This window comes from Plectropomus leopardus, chromosome 2 (assembly GCF_026936395.1).
Source record: "Plectropomus leopardus strain MGB_pleo_1.0 chromosome 2, ASM2693639v1, whole genome shotgun sequence".
Lineage (NCBI taxonomy): Eukaryota > Metazoa > Chordata > Actinopteri > Perciformes > Serranidae > Plectropomus > Plectropomus leopardus.
Window position 1 is genome coordinate 41,666,998 of NC_142177.1, and position 26,238 is coordinate 41,693,235.

At 41.1% G+C, this 26,238-nt stretch overlaps 1 protein-coding gene across 1 annotated transcript in view; it reads left to right on the forward strand.

Annotated features, from left to right (window-relative positions):
• Nucleotides 1-12,250: 12,250 nt before the first annotated feature.
• Nucleotides 12,251-26,238, forward strand: part of dag1 (dystroglycan 1) — a 67,923-nt gene continuing 53,935 nt past the window's right edge. Inside the window, exon 1 of the mRNA XM_088071049.1 lies at nt 12,251-12,743. The gene's annotated coding sequence lies outside the window, so the exon portion shown is untranslated. The remainder of the gene's footprint in view (nt 12,744-26,238) is intronic.

Sequence of the window (26,238 nt, forward strand, 5' to 3'; positions counted from 1 at the left end):
TTAAAACTTTACAGCAGAAATAAACATGTTCACAGCCTGCTACAAAAACAGTTCAGGTCTCTATAGATAATTTCAGCATCCATGACGGTACAGGGAGAATTTTTATAAAACTCGCCTGTTTTTATTTGACTAAAGTTATGCATATTTAAGAACAAGTTGTATGAGGTGTCGCTACTGTCCATGATTCAGATCCACACCTCGCTCCTCCACTGCTCCACCCTCTCGTCAAAATATGATCACTGAGGTGATCACCAAGGTGACAAAGACCGAAACGCCAAACTCAGGGCTTTAAAACCAGGCCGCCAGGAACAGCGCTCGGTTTTGAAGTCAAATTTTGTCGTGGCCAAACATGTCCTTACACCGATGCCCCGCAGCCCAAAAAGACTTTTTCCTGTTAATTTACACGTCAAAGGAGACGTCTTGCATTTATCTGATTTCTGAAGGTTGTAGTTTCCAAATTGGGAAGTCGTTTTTCTGATTTGATTGTGTTCATTAGCTTTGAGGCGGTAAACGGGAACAACATTGAAGCTCCAAAAAAGATGCATTTTAATGCTAAGACGACTGCCGTCTGCTGTGATGGAGTTATTTCCTTTCATGCAGACGCAGATCGAACGCTCTGGTTGGCTGTCATTTACTGTGTTCATGTGCTGAGACACTACGACACGAGGCGGCGCAGCAGCGGACTTTCATCACCTGTAGTTCTCTGATGTGGGTCTGGTGTGTCAGGGTCTCTCTGTAGCTACTGTAGCTCATTGTGAAAGTCTCCTCTGTCTTGTCCCGCCATGAGTTTTTTTGGACATCTAGATTCATGCTAATATCAGATTTTGATGGTTCTCACTCTCACTAAACAGCTGTTATGTATTTTATGTTGGTAACACATATAATGCTGGCTCAGACTGGCTTTAACAAAGCTGCAGCGTGGCTGTCCTCAGCGGCGGCTTCATGCCGTCTCTTTAATTAAGAACTGCAAACAAACACGAGTGAGACGGTTACACTGACTGCTTACCTGCCCACCAATCAGAGTCAACAACCATCATGACCATCGTTTATTTGAGAGTAGCATATTGTAAGGAACTGCCATAACAGCATACAGGCGGTGGAGCATGTAACCCAGCTCCAGGCTGAAACCAGAAATATCTTTCCCTCCATCTGATCATGTTTATTTCACTTCCTGCTGGGAGTCTCCCTTCCCTTATAGCCAGTCCGAACATGCATTTCTCATGTGTGTCTGCGCACGTGTAGAGTGTGGCTGTCACGTCGGTGACAGCATCCCGAAAAAAAGTGTCCAACTGCATTTGCTCCGATCATAGTACAGAAAGCTGTAATTGCACATACATGACACACACGGTCACGGCTGCAGCACAAGAGCACGGCACGCGAGGAGACAAACACACGTGTGCCAGGACACATTAATGAGCCTGCAGAGTGTCAGAGTGGACTGAACGCACGCAGTCACGGAGACTGAAGTGCAGTGTGGTAGCGTCTTTCATACAAGCAAAAAACAGAAAAACGCACGCACAAGAAATCAATAAAAAATAAACAAAACAGCCACAAAAATTGAAGATGTGTGCACGCCGTGAAACACACATCCCCCACCCCTCCGTCACATTAGGCCGTCTTTGTTTCTCTGCCCCATTTCTTCCTGCCAGCGCTGAGATGAAATATTAACAAGGAGGACGGCACCCTAACCCACATACTGTATCCTGCACTGCCAATTTAACTGACTGCCTTAACAGGCACAGGAGCAAAGAGACACACACAAACACACTCCTACACTCACACACGTTTACATGCACACACACACATGCAGAAATAACAGCATCTGTAAGTGTAAATATACAGCAGTGATACTCAACTTACAGCCCGCGGGCCAAATCTGGGCCCCGATAAGCTGCTGAATGGCCCCTCAGCCATTTTTTTATTCACAATAAAAATAAAGTGATTCACACTGGAATTTTTTTTCTTTTGTACTTTTAGTTTACAGATGTGGCCAGAGTGCAAACAGCATGCAGACACAGGTCTTTTATAAGTGTCCTGGAATCCTAGAAACATCCTAAAATCTTATAAATGTCCTAAAATCCCAGAAATGTCCTAAAATCCAAGAAATGCCCAAAAAGCCTAGAAATGTCCAGAAATCCCAAAAACATGCTAAAATCCTGAAAATATCCTAAAATCCTAGAAACGTCCTAAAATCCTAAAAATGTCCTAAACTCTTTGAAATGTCCTAAAATCCTTCAAACGTCCTAAGACCCCAGAGACAGGTATGGAGCTGCTGCGACTGGCCCCTGGGCCCCTGTTCTTTAGTGAAAGTGGCCCTGAATCAAGGCCGGTTCATCGCCCTGCTCTCCATGCGGCCGCTGCACAGAGGATCGATGCAGCGTGCGGCGGGTTCACACGCTGCAGGACGCCTCGACCCATCTCAAATAAAAGCTCATCGACTTCTGAACCCCGCCGAGGACGGAGAGCCGTCACATCGAAGCAGCGCTTTATCTTTCTTGTAGATTGATTGAGTCCTGTGCGAAGTTTTCCTATCACATGCTCATCAGATTATCTGACGCGCTCTGAATACCTGCCATTCAATAATCAATTTACTCGCTATCTTTCAAATTAAACTGTCAAACCGACTCTCGGCTTCTCCCTCTTTCTCCCCCGAAACATCTGCCATTCACTGAAGACTTACTGCCGACAATTTTTCAGATTATTACACATTTAAAGCCCGTCTTCTCTCCCCCTCGCTCTGTCCCCTCCCCTGAGGACAGTTACAATATTTAAAATATAATAAGACCATATTGGCAACACATTCTGTGGAAAGTGGGGAACAGTCATTAGAAAAAGTGAGAGAAAGATGAGAGGAGAGAGTCGGGGAGTGGTGGGGATGGTGTGTGTGTGTGTGTGTGTGAGAGAGAGAGAGAGAGAGAGTGAGTGAGTGAGTGTGTGTGTGTGTGTGTGTGTGTGTGTGTGTGTGTGTGTGTGTGTGTGTGTGTGTGTGTGTGTGAGAGAGAGAGAGAGAGAGAGAGAGAGAGAGAGTGAGTGAGTGTGTGTGTGTGTGTGTGTGTTTGGGGTGATTGGGGGGGGGCAAGCAAATAGGATTTGAAGCCTAGCAAAACAGGAAGGCTCTCCGGGAGAAGGGAGTTGTCACTTTTCATTAGATACAGTCACACGGATGGGCCCGGCTCGCCTGACGCCTCCCTGCATTCATCCAGCTGGAGATATTTACCTTCTCTCTCCTCTCCATGTGTGCATCTCTGTGTTTGGATGCATGTGTCTCATGTCCTACGTCTGTCCCCTGTGTCCGTGTGTCTTCCTGTTCTCTTCATATCGTCCTCTGCAACCTGCTGTTTGTCTTTTATTCTGTACTGCTGCAAAGAGAGAAGTTAAGCTGCGTTCATGTGAAGTCTGAAGGTTGTAGTTTCTGAGTTGGGAAGTCGCTCTTTAGACTTGGTCGTGTTCATGAGCTTTGAGGTGGAACAACATGGAAGCTACAAACAAGACGGGTTGCATTTTAATGATAACATTGTTTAAACAAGAGGTTGATAGCTGTTTCCAGTTTATATATTATTTTAATTTTTTATATTTTTATCTATTTTTATGCTTACGGTCACTCTACATCAGCAGAAGTTAACATTAATACCATATGACACTTAACATGTGATCAATAATTAATATCTAATACATGAATTAATAAAAAAGTTTCTTACCGTTGACCAAACATTGACTTTTGCCCGCCATGTTTATATGTTTTTGATGTCAAATCGGCATCTCATGTTATAAAATAATGTTTTTTCAGTGTTACTATTCTTGCTTGGCTGCTTTAAAGTTCAAAGTTTGCTTACATGCTGCAGCTAATAGATGCAGATACTAAAATGTGCAACTACTAAAAGTAAATGAGAGCTACGAGGAACAAAATATCATTTTTTACCAACAATTGTTGACGTTGTGGTCGTGCTTTCCGCCATTTCTGCTGCCCTGAAACATCACAAAAATGTATTATGATACTTGGGTATCATCAATATTTCCCACTTGAAATTACAACTTTGGAGGGCCGTTCATGTGCTCACAACTGGTAAATACAATATTTCCGAAGAGCACATGAAGGCAGCGTTATTTTAAGCATCTCAAGCAGTAAAACATCCCTTCATTTTTTTGCATAGACAGTGTTAGTTGGCTGATATGCAACATGTTGTCATCCCACGTCATCACATGTCGCCACCGTGAAGTCAACATAAGCACATGCTGGGAAAACACTGCACATGGTTATGTTTAGGCAACAAAAGCACAAGGCAACAAACACCGGGATGTCAACAAATGTTACATGCTGGCACGGGCGGTTGGGATTAGAGGAAGGAGGTTAAGAGAAAAACATCACATTCAGATGGGAAGCAAACACCAGACTCCTGAACAAAAGGACTGCTGGATCCATCCACTGCTCCTCCCAACCGCTCCTTATCTTACATCATTACTGGCAACATGATGTCGTCCAGAGGCGTATCATGCAGACTTGACAGGTTCCACTCTGCCGCATTCTTAACTGACACTGACGCTCCACGTATCATGCTGGTGCAAGAGTCATCTGACGGCATATAATAACAATGAGATCTGATCTGCTCGTCCAAGTCAAATAAGATGTGAAAGGTGGCTTTTGGTGTCAGGATCTAATGCCAAAAGCACTGCAAAAGCAGCGATATATGACGACTTCGCAATGAGAACCATGTGGTTGGACACATTCACCTCGCCTCTTGTCCGCCTCATAGACTTTCCGGCTCCTTATATTACGCTGTTACTGACAGCATTTCGAACTGACGCTGTCCAGTGGCGTATCATACAGCCGTGACAGATGCCTTTGGCATTTTTGGCTTTTGTATATGACAAGTTCGAAATGCCAACAGGATGGAAATAACATAATAGTGATATTTTTAAAGTAGCAATTATCATTTGGTCACTACTGCAAAATCTCACTTTGTGTGGTTTTGTTTTGGTCTTCTTTTTTACCTTTTTGTTTTTGTTCATTGCACTTGGCCATAAGACATATTTACTTTTGCGTATTTTGTTTCAGGTTTTTTTTTTAACATGTTCTAGATAGAAATTTATTCATACATTCAGTCATGGCTTACTGCAAGTTGTGTTGTTTATAATGCGGTTTATATGAAAGTTGGCCCAACAGTTTCAGTGCAACGTTAACATAAAAATTGCTGTCATTCTGACCATCGTGCTACTTCGAATGGAGACGTCAGTTCTACTCTGATTTTATTTCTGTGCTTTAACCAAACCTGTTAGACGTTAAAATGTTGTCATTAAAAATAGTCCTGTGTTTTGCAGAATCGTTCCGTGCTGCCGTTATTGTCGGAAATCAGTTTGAAATGAATCAGTTTGCTTTTGGATTCTGGGTCAATTCTGTGTTTTGCAGCCATGAAACATTTTTAATCTGCCACAGCTCTCATTTGTGCCTCTGACATTTGCACCTTCTCCATAGCAACAGCAGCTGAGGCTGCGGTATTCAGAGCCGATGGCTGAAACCAAACAGATGGAAATAAACATGACTTCTTGGAGCTGGAGTTGAAATCATTTATAGTGGTGGTCGAAATGTAAACATGTGCTGTGATATTCTGTTTTTATGTCGAAGACTTGAAGAAATAAACCTCTGGACTCAGCAGCTGCTTCCTCACAGCTCGACTCCAGCTTCGGTCTGACGGTTATTTTTACTGTATACAGACCATTCTTGTCTGTCTCCCTCTGTACTTTTGCAGGTCGTAGTAATTTCATATCGTCTGATGCAGCTCGCACACTTTCTCTGTCAGACTCAATATGACTTCTACCTCTTCTTTCCTGTCTGACCTGTGATGTTTTTTATATTTGTGCCGATTTTTGGTGCTAAAATGCAGATGTAAACAATCAGTTAACTACAGAATTTTGATATATTTTAATCAGTTTTTGTGTTTAATTTCAGCTCCAGTCTAACTTTAGTTAAGGGTTCAGAAGGCATTTAAAGTGCTAAAATTTAATCACACTGAACAGAAACTTTAACGCAGCATTTTTGTTTTTGCTCCTTTTTTTCATGAGTTGAAGTAAAAGATTTAGGACTTTTTCTCTGTACACAAAACACTCAAATTTTGTTCACAGATTAGTTTAAATCTGTGTTAGCCACTGCCGAGTCGCTGGTATAAACGATCCCTCTTCCTATTTTCTCTGTGTTGTTCATCTCACAGGCGTCCACCATCACCTCGACTTCTCGACTCCCAGCGGCGGTCGGCTCAGGCGCCGTCCAGCAGAGCGCTCCACCAGAATGCTGCTCCAGCGTTGGACCACGTGAGCTGAGACCGGCACCAAAGGTTTGATTTAACAGTTTTATATTGTTAAAAATAGAGGCATCAGTGGCGCTCCAAGTGTCCCTCAAACCACCGCTGCTTATTAACCCTTTGAAATCTGGGAAAATTGGCTTGATTTCTTTCAAAAACATGCGAAGAAAGCAATGAGCAACAAAAAAAGACCCCCAAAATTTGCAAGAAATTAGTAAAATGTATAAGAAAAGTACCTTAAAATTAGTAACAATAAAAAGACAAAGAAAGAAAAAGGAGCAACACTCACACAGAAACTTTTCTAAATCTACTATTTTTTGCAATTTGTGTAACATTTCTTACCAAAAGTGCTCATTGCCTTTTTTCCCATTTTTTAAAAAAACAAATCAAACCAATTTGCTCAGTGTTAAAAATTTTAAACACAGTGAAAGGCATCTGAAAGCAACACAAGGAATGTGATGTCGCTCCAGGTTTAAAAGGGTTAAAGGTAACACTTCAAAAAAAGAAAGAACTTATCACCACAAAACATTGGTATTAAACATCCAGGTCCAGGCACTCAGGATGGTTTGAAAAGCATAAAAGGCCTTTAATTAATAGGCTTAGAAACATTAAAAATACACCAACATGTATCGGCTTGCGCCTTTGCACCACTACTGAAAGAAGAGCACGGTGTTTCCGCTCGAAATGCTCAATATTGGATTTTTGCCGATATGCCAGTCTAAAACAACTTATTTGGCCAATAACCAATATCGATATATCCACTTTATTCCATTTAATTTTAGTTTTTTCATATTGGCTGATATCAGCATGCTGGTTGATTCTGATATTGCATTTTAACCCTTTGAAATGTGACAAAGTTGGCTTGATTTCTTTAAAAAAAAAACATGGGAAGAAGAAAGAAGAAAATTTCCTGAAATTTAGCAGAAAAGGAAAAGAAAAATGTTTTAAAAAACAAAATAAGTTAAAATCAACAAACAAAACTAAAATGAAAAAATGTGGATAAAATCTTTCCCTTTTTATAATTATTATCATCCTGTTTTAGAATTACTTTTCTGTGTGTGAAAGGTGTCTCAGCACAGCACAAAAAGCTGTTCCAGGTTTCAAGGGGTTAAAACCAATATACGCTGATACCGATGACGTGTCGATATTATTGTGCATCCCTAAATTCCACTATCCAAATTTCCACACCATCATCACCATCATCATGCATCCAGAAAACCAGTCCGTATTTTTATCTTTATGGCAAATAAAGTAATTCTGCATTTATTGGTTCATGTGTCAACACACACACACACGCACACACACACTCTCTCTCACACACACACACACACACACACACACACACACACAGCTCAGACAGGATGAGGCCACAGTTTGTGGGTTTGATGTTTCTCACCGATGAGAAGTTCGTGTTCGGTGCAGTCTCATTTCTGCTCCATCCCGCTGTTTTAAAATGCTCTTTTTGCTTTTGGCAAGTTTTTTTTTTGTAATGTTATCGACAGATTACACAACCGATCTCTGAGCTCATCCGCCTCGTAACCCGCCGTCCTCCAGAAACCTTCCACTGTCTTAAAAATCAGGGCTTTTTATCTAAAATTGAGGCTGAAGTGGTCAATTGTCCAATTTTGTCTTTTTGTGACATTTAACAATACATTTTCAATTATGTGACTCAGCCGCAGACTCACGGAGCGTTTTTGTTTTTTTTTCTACACAACAGGGACAGTGTCAGTTATAATAACAGTCTCAAAGATGGCCTAGTTCTGGGACAAAACACCAACAATTTCCAGGATACGTTTCACCCCTCTTCCCCCTCAATCATATCCCTCTCTCCCTGATCGCTGCGCGTCACTTCTGTGGCGCCGCAGAGATTCTGTACATTGTCAAAGCGAAATACACATCCTCCGTTCTTACTGGCTTCAAAAGATACCCGCTCTTCATGTGCCTCTCTACCTGCTTTACCTCTCGCCTTTCATATATGATCACCGAGCGGAAACACGGCGAGTTCACGGCTCGCGCTCTTCTCGTCCTCACACTCCGACATGTTTGATCTTAATTAAACATAACTGAAATTTAACAAATTTAATGAGTTTAAGATTTCACTCATTCTGAAGTGAGACGTTACTTAAAAGTGACACCTACACTCGGCACGGATTTGATGAGAGAATAAAGCAAATTTAAGCTTTATTTAATTTGAGCTTGTGAGCGTGAACGTGTGCGTGTGAGCGAGAGCATGTGTTTGTGAGCGTGTGTTTGTGAGCGTGTGTTTGTGAATGTATGTTTGAGAGCGTGTGAGTGTGTGCGTGTGAGCGTGTGTTTGTGAGCGTGTGTTTGTGAATGTATGTTTGAGAGCGTGTGAGTGTGTGCGTGTGAGCGTGTGTTTGTGAGCGTGTGTGTGTGTGTGTGTGCGTGCTGTAAAGCGCTCTCAGGATGAAGGTGCTGTATAACTGCAGTCCATTTTTCGTGCACCATCAGCCTGCTTCACTCTCAGACTGTTCCACATTCACCCTCCTCCACCTTCAGCTGAACAACAGCACGTTTAGTGCCTTGCTTGTGGGCACCTGCACCGTGACTGTGGACCGAGTGTTTTTCGTTCACTGCTGCTGACGCTGTCTGGGATTTGGGCCGCTGACCTTCTAATCGAATAAAAGCTGCTGCAGCAAACAGAGAGAAATCAATGTGGATAACATCACGACGAACAACAGCTTGTTAAAAGATATGCTCGGTCACAATCTCGGCAAACTTTCCAAATCAAAATCCAGTGTTTTTGGTGCTGGAGCACTTGAGCGTCTTTAGAGCTGAACGTGAACCTCTCACCCGGACCAGAAAGCCTTTACGAGACAAAACACACAGGAGGCTTTTACAGCGGACAGAGAATGATTTTATGAATTCATAGAACACTTAGTTGAGCTTTTATATCCAATCAAGCCTGATTTCACGCAGTGCTCAAATGCACGAGCACATAAAAAGCTCTCCAGCTGCTCCATAAAGTCAACATGAGCAAAGACACGCTCCGTCATACGAAGGTTTTTTATTTTGGTCACACTAAATGTGGAAAAGTCAACTCTTTTCTTTTGGCGATATTTGTAGATGTTCATATGTGAAAAAGTTGGTAAGAATATGAGCTGAATTACTTTTATTTTGGTTCGTTAACCCTTTGAAACCTGGATCTTTCACGAGCATTTGGTTTGATTTCTTTCAAAAACATGGGACAAAACATGATGAGCAACTTTGCAAGAAATGTCCCGCGAACTGTAAAAAAAATTGAAGTTGACAGGGATTGTTTTGGGAAAAAATCCTCGTCACATGGAGGAAAAGACAATTAGCAATTTTAATAGAAATGTCCAGCAAAATGCAACAAATTAGTAAAAGGTGAAAAAGAGAATTACAAAAAACAAAATTAAAAAACAGGGGGAAATATCCAGAAAACTATAGTTTTGACTATGAAAATTATATCTTTAAAAAATGTTACAAATTTTATTATTAATGTTATTTTAATTCATAGCAAGTTTTTCTATGTCATTTCCTTGTTTGTTTTCTTTTTTTGTGCTATTTTTCAGGTAATTTTCTTGTAACTGTTCACCAATGTCTTACTAATTTTTGGGCCATTTCTTGTTAAGTTGCTCTTTATGTTTTTTAATGAAGTCATTTTAATTTGCTCAGATTTCAAAGCAATTAAGACCAAATATTATATAATTCATACTGAGCGCAGCATTCCTTCTGATTCGTATCGATCTAACTAATCCAGCCACAAGGTAAAAGGTAGAATAATCAGTCATTTTTTTAAATATAGTTTAAAAAATGAAATTAAAATGTGTCCTGTATCATATAACCTTTTTTAAAGTGATGTATGATATGATAGTGTGTAATGTAGGCAATATGAATGCCAAGCTGCAGACATAAAATTGTTGTTTACAGAGGCATCACTCCGTTTACAGCAGTTTTTAGCTCCCAAATTTTTGTGTTTTTTCAGCGGGGAGAGTGCCACAAAAAGTGGATACTTTCCTACAGACACGACGCTGCTTTTCCTGCCGGTATAGTGCCACCAAAACCGGGTATTTAAGCCAAATCTTGATCTTTTCCCAATAATATCCAAGTGGGTTTTGTGTCTAAACCTAACCAAACGTTAACCACAGCATTACTGAAACAGCTCTGCGTATCGGGTGGGAATACTGTTGCATAAAGCAATTGTTTTAATAAGGCCTTGCTGTGTTTGCTGCCTCGATTTTGCCACCAAAACTTTGTATTTTAAGCTAAAACGTGATCTTTTCCTCACCATAACTAAGTGCTTTTTGTACATAAAACTAACCACACGTTCCTCATAGCATTGTTGTAATGTCACTGTTTCCACAAAGAACATGTATTTTAAGCCAAAGCATCGTCTTTTTCAAACGATAACCCCCGTGTGAAACGTAACGTTTCAACATACCTGCAACATAATAACGTGTTCATGCAACATATCTGTAGTTTGCAGAAACATACAACGCCAACATTTTGTCATGCGACTGGCTAACTAATCTGATCCAACTTTTAGTTGTTTCTCCAATGAGATTTTAAAAATGTATTGTACCTCGCTGCTGTCATAAATAAGAGAGCCCACGCTGCTCCACTGCAATGCACAGATATCGACAAAAAAAGCTGCAAGACGATCATTTACCTCCCGGATCAATGTCATCATCATAATTCCATCGGAGGAGGCGTCAAGTAAACATATTGATTTATTTGCTCGTGATTAGGACGCACACCTTCAGAGACACAAACAGGCTGCTGTGGAGGGAGAGGAGGATCTGTCCATCCATCTATCTGTCTGTTTATCTATCTATCTATCTATCTATCTATCTGTCTGTCTATCTATCTATCTATCTATCTATCTATCTATCTATCTATCTGTCTGTCTATCTATCTGTCTATCTATCTATCTATCATCTATCTATCTATCTATCTATCTATCTGTCTATCTATCTGTCTATCTATCTGTCTATCTATCTATCTATCTATCTATCTATCTGTCTATGTATGAAATCTCCAGGATAATTTCTGTTTTTACAGTTTCTGGCTGTAATCAATGGTGTAATTTTGGCATTTTTATTTGTTATTCTTGTGGTGGGCCTGTGGGTCTTGGAGGCATGCTCGCCTTACAAACCATTTTTTTTGTAGAAAAAAATGCAACAGAATTTTAAAGAAAAAGATAAATGCCAAACATTGAATAAATAAAAGAAAAAAGAAAATATAGAATATATATATATATATATATATATGTATATATAATTGCCAACTATTATAAAGAAAATGTCACCACAAAGTTTTAAAGGAAAAAAATGATTGACAATGTTTATAAAAAAAACAAAATATTTAAAAAGAAAGAAAAAACAAAAAAAAAAAAAAAAAATTTTTAAAGGAAAAAAACAAAAGTTTTAAAGGAAAAAGCAAAAAAAAAAAAAACCTTTCAAAGAAAAAAATCACCAAAAGCTGGTTTTTTTAAAAAAAAAAAAAAAAAGAGAGAGAGAAAGAAAACAAAGCCCGAACTTGTTTTTTTTTTTATTTTAAAAAAATATCTATTTTAAAGGAAAGAAAATAAAATAAATTGGTACGGTTTGGGGAGCACTTTTTCTCTAAAAGATGTTTGCATTTTTTTCCTCACAGAGGTCCGGACTAAGCTCCTAATGTCCTCAAATCCTAGAAACGCCCCTGAGAGACAGGAGAGCAAATGTAGTGAATGGGAGAGAAGAGAAGGTGGAGGGAGTAAAAAAAAGGGAGAGGGGGTGGAGTAATTCAGAGAATGCGAGCCACTGCCCTCCCTCTCTCTCCCTCTCTCTCTCTCTCCCTCTCTCTCCCTCTCTCTCTCCCTCTCTCTCTCTCTCTCTCTCTCCCTCTCTCTCTCTCTCTCTCTCTCTCTCTCTCTCTCCCTCCCTCTCCCTCCCCCCCTCTTCACTCCTCCTCCTCCGGGTGGAAATTCATCCTTCAGGCTCGGCAGCGGACATTTGTGTGGAGGACCTCGGGAGTGCGGGACGCGTTCAGCCGTTGAGGTCCGACAGCAGCAGCCTCTCCAGCGGCCACACTGGTGGCGACCAGCCGCACAAAAACGATGTGATTTCCGTTTCTTTTTATTTTCGCCGCTGTTTTTTTACGCATCACATTTTAACCCTTCAACTTTGGGATTTTGTTCCTGCTGGTGGTTTAATTTCCAGTCCGGGCGCTTTTATTCCACATTTGTGTGTTTTTTTTTATTGTGAATCCACCTCCTCTAAGTTTGGAGCCAGCCAGCAGCGAGCGGAGGAGATCCGACGCCGAGCACAGAGCCTATATTTGTCCGCCTGACTGTGTGTGTGAAGAGGAAGAAGGAAAACCGAGCTCCTGTCGCCACCTCCGCCACCAGCCTGCGTCTCCGAGGAAGCACGGAGGAAAAAAGGAGGATTTTACGCCGAGGGATATAACCGCGGAGGAGATTTGACGGTCAGTTTCTTTTTGAATCTTGTTTTGTTGAATCTGTGTTTCCTCCTGGGCTCTTTCCGTATGTGTTTGTGTGTGTGCGCGTGTGTGCGTGTGCGTATGTGTGTGTTGCTGGAAAGAGAAAGTGGGACCGGGGCAGACATTCAAGGAGATACCGGTGAAACGTAGCGCTGAGCTGGTTTCTATCGCAGCTGAAATATGATTGTGCACACGCGTGAAACGTGTGCGTTGCGGGGCCCGGTGCGCAGCGGCGGCGGCGCAGAGGCAGCAGCAGCGGCTCTGTGGTCGCGGGATATTTTTAGGAAATCGCTGTGTTATTAGCTGCCTTGCTCGGGCTACTTATCCCAAGCAGCTACCGCTTTCACCGCCCTGCTCACTCCCTCCCTCCCTCGCCTCCTTCCCTTGTCTCCTCGCCGGCGTTTTTTTGGACAGCTGAAGCCGTCTGCAGCCCGGAGCATTCCTCTGGCTTCAAAACCGAACAGGTGCATTTTAAAGCCAGGCCAGGACCGGCTGGAGTCCAAAAGAGAGAGAGAAGGGCCCCTTTATCATTTGGACTCATGCTCGGGTTATTTTTGGCGTCCTGTGAAGAGACACTGTCCCCCAAGACTTGAAAAAAAAACCCCACCGCAAGTCCGTGTGATGCGCCCCCAAAGTGAGACTTCATTGTTCTCGCTACAATTTTTTTTTTTATCTCGTGCATGTGCGTGCGCGCGTGCTCTCGTGCGCCAAGTTGTGTGAAACCGTGTCGGGTGACGTGCAGCTCAATCGGTGGCGAGCTGAAAAAAAACGGTCCTCCGGCTCTCCTAACCTCTCCGGTGGAGGTGAAGTGCGCGCGTACCGGAGGATGTTTTGCGCCCACCTCGTCGTGATTCCGCGCACGTCTGCTTTGCCATGGAGACGTTTGACAGCCTGCCGCGGTCTGGGTATGTCTCCTTTGACCGAGGGACAAGACAAAAAGAGAGAGAGAGAGAGAGAGAGGAGGGTGCTGCTGTGAAAAGGAGACGATGAAGTCTCGGAGAGGAACTCCGGAGCGCTGAGTCGGCCTGTTTATTGAGTGTTTGCAGGGGACACATAAATAATCAGGACGCTGTTGGCCCGGAGAACAGCTACTACAACTACTGTGTGTTTATGTCCTCACTGCTGTCCACAGAGACAGGGAGGCTGGGACATCAGAAAAATGGCACGAATCAGGTTTTATATCTTTGCAGCCAAACGCAAAACATGTTATTAGAGCAAAGATCCAAAAAGCTACAACGACAAATATATAACGGGAATGGTTTCAGGGTGTTGCATTTAAACAGGGCTCAGGAAAAACCTGGAAAAGTCATGGAATTTGCAAAAAGCAACTAAATACACCCTGAAAGTTTTTGAAAAGTCATGGAATTCTGTTTTCCAAACCTGTATGATAGCACATGACGTGTTCAAGGACAGTCTGAAATGTGAAAATGCAATGATCGTTTCTGTTTTTATAGTCTCTGGTTGTGAAAAATTGGGAAAATTCTTTGGTGATTTGAAAAGAAAAAAAGAAAATCTAAAAAAACTTTAATAATCATCTAAAAGTTTTAAAGGAAAAAATGCCCAAAAATTCTTAAAGACAAATTAAAAAAAAAAAAAAAAGATTGCTCCAAAGTGTTATTTAAAGAACACCCAAATGTTAACTTAAAAATCAACAATTTTTACATAAGAACATTAGTGAAGATTATCTTACCTTAACATGAAAGTGTCATAAACCAGTTTATTTTCTGCAGTAATCCCAAACAAATGGAAAAATCCCTCAGGCTTTCTGACGAGGGAACCAGGGCGACGTTAGCTTCGGTTTGGCGAACAGAAACACATTTCCCCCTGCAGCTAAAACAAGATGATTATAATGACAAAAAATAATTGTAGGATGTTATATTTTAAAAACTTTTTGACTTAAAATCAAAATACTTTCATAATACACGTATATGAAAGGGTTTTGAGTGAATATTTCATGCATTCAGGTAAAATGGGCCATTTTTCCGACGTGAAACCAGCATGTTTTAGGCCACCAGGTGCCATAAAATCACGTGTTACTCGCTTTGTTTTTTTTTTTCTGTTGTTATGTATCCATCTCTCATGGCAGATTTCTTTGCAATTACACTTTTTTTTGTAAATTTACTGTTTTTATTGTAAGTTTTATGGATTTTTTCATCATTTTATTGTATTTTCTATTATTTGCTGTGTAGCCTTCTATCCCGCTGAATGTGAATTCAGGGCGTTGCTGTAAAAGAGCTTAATGCTCGGTTGGTTTTCCTTTAATAATTAATGGTGTTATGACGTTTTATGATTTAATGAATTAAGTACTAAACTAATAAATTAATTTGACAATTGAAAAAAAAACAAACATGATTTTTCCAACAAGCTGTCCCATTTTACCCGAACACATCATCAGGGCGAGCTCATTGTTTGAATGTCAAAAATTTCAAAAATATTCTACCTGGCGACATGTTTTCTTTGTAGAAATGTAGCAGATATGTATAAAAAGTACAGTGATTTTATTTTTTCATGCATGGAACACAATTCTATGTTTTATAGTGTTGAACCTCAGGGTGCTTTATGGGACTTGTAATGTCTTTGTCTCGCTGTTTGGGATTTTCAAAACCTTCTCTGATGGTCTTACTGGATCCAGTTTAGTGTGCTAGTTTCTCTCCCCGATCAGGACTGCAGAGGCTGCAGGTCTGGCCGCTCTACAAAGGCGCATTTTAGTCAGTTGGCTGTTGCAGTCTGACCTTTGAGGTCCTGGTACAGATTCAATCCAAGTCTGGCTGCTCTCCTGATTTGCTGTGTGTGTGTGTGTGTGTGTGTGTGTGTGTGTGTGTGTGTGTGTGTGTCTGCATGTTTTAACCCTTTAAAACCTGGGTTCTTGTGCTGTGTTCAGACACCTTTCACAAGCTATCTGACCCTTTGAAACCCAAACAAACTGGTTTAATTTCTTTCTAAAAACACGTGCCACAAAATGCAAGAAATTAGTAAAAGGTGAAAACAAAATTACCTAAAAATTATTTTTTAAAAGGAGGGGAGAATTATAAGAAAATAATCCAAAAATAAAAAATATATATGTTTTTTTCCAGCACTATTTGGGTCATTTTCTTGTTTGTTTTTGTTTACTTTTATTCCTTGGTTTATTTATATATATATATATATATATATATATATATATATATATATATATATATATATATATATATATATATATATATATATATATTTATTTTTTTTTTGGGTTTTTTTTGCACATTTTTGGGCCATGTCCAGAAAACTATGTTTATAACTATAATAATCTAATATTTAAAATTATATCACAGGAAAAAAAAACATTTCTGGCCACATCCAGAAAACGATGATTATAATATAATAATATAATTTAATAATGTAATATTAAAAATTCTGTCACATAAAATAAAGTAATTAAGTATATAAAATATATTCAAATATTTCTTTTTCAGCGCTTTTTAAGCAATTTTCTTGTTGTTTCTCTTACTTTTTTTGCTCGTTTTCAGGTTACTTTAAAATAAAATTGCAATTTTTTTTTTTAGCCTTGTTAAGTTTCTCGTTCCTTCTCCCCATGTTTTTAAAAGAAATCAACCCAATTTGCACAGATTTCAAAAAGGTATAAACATTTCCAGTGGCATGTTTTGGCTATCTGTGTTTTAATGTCATTCGATCGTACGGAAATGTTCGGCAGCTCCGTCCCACGGGCCCCTAAATACATTAAAGGAGTCGAGTGTTCAGTAATGGGCAATTTGGAGGGTGTTGAGTGTTCCCGTGGGTGTCATTATTCTCCGTCTGAAGCCTTCAGAGGCGGCCTGCAGGTCCACCTCTTCTCCTGCTGTCCCCAACGGACACGCATCAATACTCCCCACTTCATCACTCTGCATCATTTTCTCCTCTCCTCTCCTCAGTCCTCGGTGACGTCAGTCAGCCGAGCTGACAGCTGAACACACTTGCTTGTGTGTGTGTGTGTGTGTGTGTGTGTGTGTGTGTAAACAGGCATCGTGTTGATAGGACCGGTGTGTTTTGTAGACAAGCTGTCTTTAATCCTCCACACAGAGAGCAGTGTTTGTTCCCTCCGAGCAGCAGGAACCGCCTCCACTGATGATGACGATGATGATGTACGCGTGTGTGTTTGTTTCTGCGCCGTGCTGCTAATTTATTCACATAGGTGTGTGTCTCGTGTGTGTGTGTGCAGATGCTTCTTGTTCGTTTGGGTGTGTGTGTTTATGCATGTCGGTGTGGCTCTGCGGTAGGCTCAGCAATCACTGGCAAAGTGTTCCCCGCCCCTCGGCTTCAGTGTGGCTGATGGTGGAGCCCTTTTCCCACAGAGATGGCGCTACAGAGCCGCTGCCGAGTCGCTTCTTTACCACGCTTTTGCGTTTTCACACAGAGCCAAAAAACGGCAGCATCATGCTGCTCCAGTGTGTGATTTTAGTGTGGCTGCACCCTGTTTATCTGAGATTTGAATTATCAGTCCGAGACCCCTCAGTCGAATGAGATTGCTTGAAGTCGAGCAGATCTTTTCAGATTTAATTTTGGGAATGTTTTGCCACCCAGATTTTACTGCAGAGTGAGCTCTCTTGACTTTAACGCCACTCTTTGGTACAAGCAGCTGCAGACAGGCAGCGGCACAGAGGAGACTTTGCACCATAAGTTTCTTAGATAATGTAATCTTCTCTCTTTCTGCTTAGAAGTGTTAAATTTAGCAACATTGTTTAAGACAATCTCTGGTTGTTGTTTGATATGTAGCGTCGGCAGAAACAACATTACATGAATGTCACAGTGAACATCCCACTGAGCCAGTTCAGATTTTCAAACTTTATATGATACAAAACTGAATCGTTAAATATCCATATTCAACATTCAAATCTCACATCTTTGTCTTTATAGAAAATATTTTTTGTAGTTGCTAGACTGTTTTGTTTCAGAAGTATGACATAGTAGAAACATGTTGTGTCTTTGTCTGATTGATGCGTTTGTATTTGCAGAACAAACTGCGTTAGTTTGTTAATTATGTTTTTCATTTGCAAACTTAATTGCGTTTGTCAGTAAATTATCAGGCATTTGTAAAATGTATTTTGTTTGTTGAGTTTGGCAGGATATTTGCTCCATAGAGGCGGCATAACTATGCAATACTCGCGCTCTGAACAGGCAGCATGAGGCCGCGTTTAGACGAGAACTGCTACTCGCACATGCGTTACGTGCGGCCATGACGCCACCTTTCTTTCAAAAGATTACTCTCTGGAGCCAGATTTCAAAAGTTTGCATTTTTAGGCTCCCAAAACACTGTTGTGTGTTAATGAACTGTTGCTGTGTGAACGTGAAGGTGCTGGTGTTTCCATCTGCGTGCGTGGACGTGTGAACGTTGAGCTGCGTCTCGCTGGAAAAGGACAAACATGTTGAGTTGACTTTCCCCGGATGAAAAAGAAAGGATTTAAAAAAAACAGATTAGTGTCCCGGGCAGCTGCAGTAAATAACCTCGTCTTTTCTTTTGATGAAGAGCAGAGGACGCACCCACGCACAAACACACACACACACACACACACACACACACACACACACACACACACACACTGGAATCATGTGTTTGTGTATTTGCCTCAGTGTATCTGTGTGTGGCGCCTCGTCACCCGGTAGCTGTAGCAGCAGAGCTGTAACAAAGAGGTGAGAAACTGTGTGTGTGTGTGTGTGTGTGTGTGTGTGTGTGTGTGTGTGTGTATATGTGTGGCTCTCTCCCTCTGCAGTGAAACGAGCTCCAGTCGTTCCTCGCTCTTGTTTTCTATCATTTTCACAGAGCAGATCTTTGTGCTCACCTTTATGGGTTAAGTAAACAGTGTGTACTTGTGTGCAGCTCTGTGTGTTAGTGTGTGTGTGTGTGTGTGTGTGTGTGTGTGTGTATTTATGTATCAGCGGGTCAACACCAGCAGAGCTCGCCTCTGAAAGGCGCCTCAGTCTCCAGTAAAGAGCTGTTCTTGCAGGCTTAAGCGCTGTAGATTACCTCTCGACGGCGTCGTTGCAGCCGTTTTTCAGCTGATGATGAGCTGAACAGGGCGAGCGCTGCAGCACCAGATGTCACACACACTTTGTGTTCGGCCTGCTGCGAGCCGGAGCGGGAAAACAAAGTCGTCGTCGGGTGTGTTTTGTGGTTTTGCGAGGGAAGCCTGGAACTCCGCTCTGGTTTTTGTCGTTCCTTTTTTCCTCCTCTCGAAGCTTACATAATCTTTAATGTGCTGAGTAACTTCTGACCTGAAATGATCCGGAGAAGCCCGCTGCAGAATGTAAACTGCATGTAGAGACAGTTTTATCCATTTTTCAACAAAATTAGCCAGTGATGCAGGTTTCTGAAGCGTGGGAACATCGCTTAAAATGGGCAACACACTCCTATTTTTTTTTTTTCTTGTGTCACATTCAACACCAAAGACAGGCGGGAAAACATTTCAGTAGCCAGTATAGCAGCAGGGAGGCCAGTGCAAACGTTGGTTAGTTCTTAACTTAACTTAACTTCTTAAGTACTCAAAGACACTTTACATGAAATGCAAAAAGAAAAAAAACCCAACAACTACAGGAAGTGCATGGTGCACACAAAAATAAAAGAAAAAATACTCAGAACAATGTTTGAAACTCACATAATTTAGTAGGTGCCCAAAAAGTCACACGCTGTCATTAACCCTTTGAGTAAAGTGGCTTGATTTTGTTCAAAAGCATGGTGACTAACTTAACAAGAAATGGCCCAAAAATTAGCAAGAAATTAGTAAAGACAGGACACTTACTGGAAAATACAGGAAACTTACTGGAAAATAAGAAAATCAAACATTATTTTTTTTTTTAAAAAAAGAAGTAAAAATTACAAAATTCTGTTACACAATTTTAAATAAATAATTATAAGAATCATAAATCGAGTATTCTTTACATTTTTTTCTCAATATTTTAAAGTAATTTTCAGATAAATTTCTTGTCACTATTACCTAATTTTTTTCAGTTTGTGGGACATTTCTTGCCAAGTTCTTCATTATCTTTGAAAGAAATCAAACCAATTTTCTGCGGTTGCAGAGGTTAAAATGACGTCGATCCAGGTGTTAAAGGGTTAACAAGCCTTAGTAGACTTATTTTGAACATCCCGCTGCTCACTCTGCTAACGGGGCCTCTTCTTTTTCCCCCCAGAAGTTCAAATCCAGTTTTTTCAGTTTGCTTCTTCGACAGCAGCTTCAGTTTTATCCCGTTTTCATCTCAGCAAACAAGATTTTCGTCAAAAGGCAGATTGGAGTCAAACATATTCCCCAGGCGTTCTCCTCCTCCTCCTCCTCCTCCTCCTCCTCCTCCTCTTCTGTGAGGGTGTTTCTTCTGTCTGAGCTTCTCCCTCTTTCAGAAATCAATATCATCCAAAGCAGGACTGAGTGCGTCTGTTGTGCATCATCCTCATGATAAGTCTAATCTTTGGCTCTGTGCTTTTCAAACTTTAGGTACGAGAGGAAAGAAGGATTCTTCTTTCAGCTCAGAGATCAGGAGAGATTTTTCTTTATTTTGAAAGCTTTGAGAGGGAGGTAAATTTAAAGAAAGCAGTGTGCATGTTGTGGAATAAGCCCACTTTATCACGTTGGGAGATGAGATTCGGATCCTTCAGGCTCTTTCTCTCTCCGTGTGTCTCTCCTCCTCCCTCGGCCTTTTCGGGCTAAAATAGGGGATGAGGCATCTCCAGCGTTTCTCTGCCTACAGTTGGCTACAATTCTGTCGCTGTGAGTCATGCTCCTGCCACGACTGAAACACCACTTGTCGATGCACGTACCGCACATTTGTGAGAACTCGAAAATAAAACGGTCCTGGGGTGTTTCAAAGAGCCTCGCAGGCTTTCAGAGGTGTGGGCCCGAGCCGCTGCGGCCGCTATCTTTAGTCCCAGATAACAGCGAGGAAAAACCGATTTTGGCTGATGACGTCGGGCGGTAGATTCAGAGGGCGTTCGAGTGTAAATTTGGAGCGCACACGGGACGGAGAGCCCGTTGTCATGGTTTCAACGTGGTTTAAAATAGAGGCCAGTGAAGAACCAAACAGGCTCTCTGCACTCTTCAGGGTTAATCCAGAACACGCAGCCTCGGTACCTTCGCTCTGCTGAACACGAGGCTGTCAGGGTTCCCATGCTCATGGAAAACCTGGAAAAGTCATTCACTTTCACAATCACACTGTCAAGGCCTGGAAAAGTAATGGAACAAGTAGAAATGGTTGAAATTTTTTTGAAGGATGATGGAAATGTGTTGAGGATTTTGGACGTTTGCAGGACTTAAGGATGTTTCAAGGATTTTAGGACATTTCTCCAATTTAAGGATGTTGTATCTGTAGGGCGTTTCTAGAATTTTTGGACGCCTCGAGGATTTAAGTACATTTCCAGGATTTTAGGACGTTTCAAGGATGGTGGGCATTTTGAGGATTTCCCCATTTCCCAGACTTTAGCATGTTTCTAGGATTTTTGGAAGGTTTTATGATTTTTGGATATGTCTAGGACTTTGAGTATCTCAAGGATTTAAGGACATTTCCAGGATTTTAGAATGTTTCTACAGTTTAAGCATGTTCCCAGGGCTTAAGGATGTTGATTTCTGGAGGTTTTGGGGATTTTTGGACGTTTCCAGGATTGTAGGGTATTTCTATGACTTCAGCATGTTTCCAGGATTTTGGACATTTCAAGGATTTTACAAGTTTCTAGGATTTAAGGATGTTTGTAGGATTTTAGGATGTTATGGAGGAACTCTTGATGGACATGCATCTTCTTTCCCACAGCGAGCTCAGCCGGGCGAAGGCTCACTGACAAATGTGACGTGCGGTTAAATTTGGGTGTATTCTTCTGAGGACTCGTCCCTCCGCCCGGCTGCAGGAAAAATCCTCCCTGTTTGGCGTCTTTCAGTCATCGATTGGTCCTGACCCTAAATATCTCTGATGTGCTGTATCATCAGCATGTCTTCAGATTTGCTGATTCTGGAGACTCATATCCAGCAGCTCGCTGGTTATCGGTAAATTGCTGGCAGCCGCAGACACCAAATGACACAAACTGTCCAGGCTGGGACGGTGTGGGGAATAAAATATCTTTTTTTTAAAGCTTTGAGCACGAAGCAGTGTGACAGATTGTGTGTGTGTGTGGCTGTGGAGCTGTTGGGGTGTTGCTCCTCGTGGCAGTTTGCCGTATAATTGCAGCTGACATCGCTGTGTACTGCTGCAGAGGGAGCCGGCGCAGCGAGCCGGCCGGGCCATTATGAGCGCTCAGTGTAGCTAACTGCTCAGGCCTGGATGTCACTGATAGAGAGGCCATTTCAGCTGCGGCGCTCAGGAGGGGGGATTGTTCTTGTGATGATGCTCACATCTCGCTGGTGGAACCTGTGGCTCTGCTGCTCGCTGTTAAACACATTTTGTTTCTCCGGATTAGCTGCTGACACTTGTGCTGTAGGATACGGGAGCATTTCTGTACTTGCTTTGTGCATTTTAGTCATTGTTTTAACCACTGACAACTTTCACATATTTCAATGTTTTGACACATCTTCCTCTACACATCAGGCTGTCTGTGAGTCTTCAAGCATCATGCAGTGGCGTCTGAGGCTTCTGCCCTGAATGTTTTATAAAAAAACCTGCATCAAAATGTAAATATATATACAAATATGCCTCCTTGAGCCTTCCTGAGTGACTCGAGGTAAGTGCATGAGGAATTTGTCCCACATGATGTGTTCAAGGGCCGATGGAAATTTGATAATCCCATGATTATGTCTGGTTTTACAGTTCGTCTATAATAAATGGTGACATTTTGGTGATTTTTGCTTTGGCGGGTCAGCGGGTTTAGAAGTTTTCATCAAAAATAATCGATCTAAAAGGAAATATTTTTGTTTATTATTAAATCACAAAAAAAATCACCAGAAATTTTTAAAGAAAAAAACATCATTAAAAAAATTATCACCCATAAAAAGCCAAAAATGTTAATAGAAAAAAAATCTGTTTTCTAAATCACCAAAATTTGAATAAATGCCAACAATTAAAAAGAAAAAGAAAATTGCTAAAAAAAAAAATCTCAAGGAAACTTGCCCTTCACGTTGTGAATAAATTTTATAAACAATGGGCCTTGAAAGAAATTAGATACTCTTAAATTTGAATTTTTTAGGTTTTAAGTTTTATCAAATTTCCCTTGGTCCATGTTCAATTTATTTCTTTGCCAAAATGATTTAAGCTCTGCATCAAAGTCCACATTTCTGATGTTACAAATACTTAAACCGAACTCTGTATTTAACTTTAGCTGTTGGCAAACTGTAGATTAACAAACCTACTCTTATAACCACGGTGCTTACATGCACTGCCTGATTAAGAAAAATATGATTTTTTTCCCCAAAAACCTGTAAAAAGTGATCTTGATGATGTAATGTAATAAAGCATTAGTGTCTGATACCTGCAGACGCTCTGCTTAAGCTTCTGATTAATTCTCTCAGTTTGAAACTTTTTCCTTTTGTAATTTTCTAGCTTTAAAACCTCCAGAGCTCCTAAAATTCCTGTTTCTCCTTTTTGCATTTTCTTAAAGCTTCCCTCTGCAGTCCAGTCACAGCGCATATATCACAGTGTGTATAAATGTGCATGTGTGTGTGTGTGCACGTGCATGCAACAGCAGAGATTTGGGAGAGAGAAAACGGGGTGGCAGCGCAGTCATTAGTTCTGGGGCATTAACTGCTTATCAGTGGACAGTTTTATTAGCCCCCTTGTTTTGGCTGGTTAGCCTTCTGGACATGGAGCCAAATGGCGCTCTGAGTTGCCCGGTCGACCGTGGAGGAATTCCGCCGCCACGCCAGAACCTTTAATGCCGAGAGGAGACCTCATTGTGATTCGACTTCAGCGCCGACGCAGCGGCCGCATGCTGTGAAACGTTCAGTGAGATGAAGCCTTAAAATCAGAGACTGGACCAGCAGACTGAAATGAAACGTAAAGTCTGTGTGGACTTTATTCAACTCGATGTCCCCAAACGACAAAAAACATTCAAGTATGGAGGAATTCCACCGAACTGCACGACTGTTCACAATTAACTGACAACACAAATGGTTGTTTTTAGCGACACGTTAATGCATTTCCTGTAAGGATAGTGCCGCAAAAGTGAGTTGTGTTTTACAGAGACGTCGCTGTGTTTCGTGCCGGGATAGTGCCGTGAAATCAGTCGCCGGCTGGAGAAGTGCTTTGCAGAATTGTACAATATAAACATTTCTTTCTGGTATTTGGATACTGACCTTCCTTTTTTTTAATGTCATCATTATCGTAGTATTTGTCCCTTTGTATTTAAACCTAGGTGCTGTAAAACAAAAGACACCCTGGAGTATTTTGGGTCTGATTCTGGGATGTCGACTCGCTGACTGCAGACTTTCCATTCTCAAGTAGCCTCATGATGACGTTGAATTTGTTCTGTGTAAGTGCTGGAAACAGAGCCGCATGTCGAGGCGTGTTGCTCGGTCATCCGTGAAGGAATTCTGTTTCACCACAAACAGCCGCAGAATGTTAAAGCCGACCGTCGCCGTAACCATGGAGACGCGTCTGGTTGGTCGGTCTGAATGGGGGCGGCGGTGGAGTCTTTTTCTTTTTAAATAACTTTTTTTGTGTTCAGTCAGGCTTGGATAAAAGTGCAGACATTCACAAATATTGGAATAACATTTTGGTTTTACTTTCTTGGCACGAGGACTGAAGATGCCTCCGATAGCGAGACGCACTCAAACAAAATGCTGAGTGCTTGTTTTGGCTTATCTGGCATGCAGCGTTAACACCGAGAGCATAAAAGAGAGAAGGAAAAATCTTATCTGACGCTTGGTGTTGGAGCTTTTGAGAGTATTTGCATGTTTTTTTTCTTTTATTAAAAATTGATAACTGCAGAGGAAGTCACAGAAGCAGAAGAGACGCAGGAACCAGAGAGATGACACAAACCTGCAGTTTCACATATTTGTCGCTGTTTTAAAAGGACGTCCTTTCAGCTGTCTCTGTGTGTGTGTGTGTGTGTGTGTGCGTGTGTGTGTGTGTGTGTTGACTCAGACAAACAGCGTGGCCCTTCCACCTGGCCGACAGCTTTTAAAGCGTCAGTGGGAGACAAATACAGCAGGCCGTGGAAATGACTTGAGAGGAGCTGACATGTTAAATCTCACAGTCAAACACCACCAGGACGACTTCACACTGACCCACCGTGTGTGTGTGTGTGTGTGTGTGTGTGTGTGTGTGTGTGTGTGTGTGTGTGTGTGTGTGTGTGTGTGTGTGTGTGTGTGTTCTCAATAGGTGACATTGTTCCTGGCATGCAGTCAAACACTCACACAGTCACACACTCGCACAAACAGGGTCATATATGTACATGAGGCGGTGCAGGTCAACACACACACACACACACACACACACACACACACACACACCACACACCACACACACACACACACACACAGGACTGAGGGCTTCAGGTTACACACATTTTGCAAGTTCGGGCGAGTCAACAGGTTTTGTAAATAGCGGCACATTCCTGCCAGAAGCAAAAGATTTAGGAAACCGTTACATTCAGTTTGCTGGGTTTTTTTTGCATTATTTTAGTGATTTTATAGAAAAAAACAGGTTCATCTTGTTGGTGTGACAAAACAATTGGTGATCAATTTTATTTTATGTTTTTAATCATTTTTCTAAAAATGTCTTTAAACAAAAAAAGATAAAAAATCAAGAAAATTATCAGCAGGTTAATCAAAAATGTAAATAATTGTTAGATATTCAGCAGTAAATGTTCACATTTGAGAAGCTGAAAACAGATAACCTCAAAGCTTTTTTCTTTAAAATTGACTCAGTATATTATGATTATCAAAAATTGTATTTTTTTGTCAATGGACAAATAGATTGAAAAGATAGATGGATTAGATTTTCTTTAGTTTTTATTTTTTTATACTGCGTAATATTTCAGTATTATTTCCCTATTGTGATTTTGCCTGTTAAGTTCTCAAATTAAGCCCAAAGGAAAAGAGAATTAATAATAAAATTATACCAAAAAAAGAATTAAGGCAACTGAAGAATGAGCAGAATAAAGGAATAAACCGTCTATGACTGTTATATATGTTTTTCAGTGAATTAGCTCATTGTTAAGTTGATAAAATCAAGAAAAACACCTGTCACAGTCTCCCAGAGCCCAAATTAATGTCTGAAAGCAGTTAATTCTGCCTGACCAGAAGTCTGAAACTAAAACATTTATTTTAAAATGATATAAACAGACGCAGCTGCAGAGTCTGTGAAACCAGCAGTGAATTTTAGGATGTTTTTTTCTTCATAGATTTCTCTCGAGATGAATCAGTTATCAATGATATTGATCAGGCTAATGGTTTTAAATAACTCTGCTGTGTTTATTGATTCTTTGATAAAGCTCTTTAGTGTTTCTGGAATAAACGAGACGAGCTGACGGCTGAAGCAGCAGACGGACACTGAACGTTTCGGTAAATGTGGAGAGCTCCAGGTGAGCGTCAGGATCCCC